Source organism: Haliaeetus leucocephalus, unplaced genomic scaffold (assembly GCF_000737465.1).
Source record: "Haliaeetus leucocephalus isolate CR32 unplaced genomic scaffold, Haliaeetus_leucocephalus-4.0 Scaffold657, whole genome shotgun sequence".
In the NCBI taxonomy this organism is placed as follows: Eukaryota; Metazoa; Chordata; class Aves; order Accipitriformes; family Accipitridae; genus Haliaeetus; species Haliaeetus leucocephalus.
The window spans coordinates 5959907-5960165 of record NW_010973093.1 but is presented as its reverse complement, the minus strand read 5'-3'; positions in this window follow the sequence as shown (position 1 = coordinate 5960165).

Here is a 259-nt window from a genome sequence, read left to right as displayed (position 1 = left end):
GCTGAAAAGAGCGGGGGTTGCTAGGCACCCGCGTTGCTAGGCTCCGCCCCTCAGCGTGACTGCAGGCAGGGGAGTTCCGGTTGGGTAAGCCCAGTCGCGTGACAGCGGACGGTGGCCGAGCCGGGCCCGCGAGTGGCGCCTCAGGGGCGGGTCGGTTGGAGAGGCTCTGGCTTCTCATTGGCTCGCCCGCATCACATGGCGAGGGGAGCGGCCGAAGCCGCCGCGCGCCTATTGGCGGCGGCGGCGGCGGGGGCGAGGG